The sequence below is a fragment of the Etheostoma spectabile genome, chromosome 19 (genome assembly GCF_008692095.1).
Source record: "Etheostoma spectabile isolate EspeVRDwgs_2016 chromosome 19, UIUC_Espe_1.0, whole genome shotgun sequence".
Lineage (NCBI taxonomy): Eukaryota > Metazoa > Chordata > Actinopteri > Perciformes > Percidae > Etheostoma > Etheostoma spectabile.
The window spans coordinates 12,037,202-12,037,780 of record NC_045751.1 but is presented as its reverse complement, the minus strand read 5'-3'; the positions used below and the strand labels follow the sequence as shown (position 1 = coordinate 12,037,780).

At 35.1% G+C, this 579-nt stretch overlaps 1 pseudogene; it reads left to right on the top strand.

Annotated features, from left to right (window-relative positions):
- The window catches only part of LOC116707347 (myosin heavy chain, fast skeletal muscle-like), a 45,819-nt pseudogene that overhangs the window by 652 nt on the left and 44,588 nt on the right, over positions 1-579 (top strand).

Sequence of the window (579 nt, the reverse complement as noted above, 5' to 3'; positions counted from 1 at the left end):
TTAATTGTAACAATCCCAAGTAACAAGCCAAGAAAAGTCGACTTTTTATATAGCCTAATATTGCAAATTTGTCTCAATGGGCTTTACAATCTGTACATCATGTGACACTATGTCCCTTAAACGGAAGAAACCTCAGGAAAAGAAACTGAGCATGAAATTCTCTCCCTGGATGGAGAGACATGCAACAGATGTGTGTAAATTATAGAGCAACGTAATGAAATTACAGCATAGACAATCTGACGGTCTGAAAGGCTTTAACTACGCTGACGGTCCCTTGTAATAATGTAAATAATATTTTGATATTGATATATTGATGTTTAGTACAACACCAGGCATTTAGGAACTGTTCAATGATATGAACAGAAACCATCATTCTCAGATTGCTGTTGTTTGACTTACTGACTTGAAATGATGCGCAGAACTCAATTTGACAAGAATATGTTAATTATTTTATTGAACAATATAATTCTGGGCTTTCCATTCATTGGCTTTAATTTTATACTGTACATATATAGATTGCTCTAATTTGTAATTACTCCACAGAAGTAAACCGCCACCATGAGTACGGACGCGGAGATG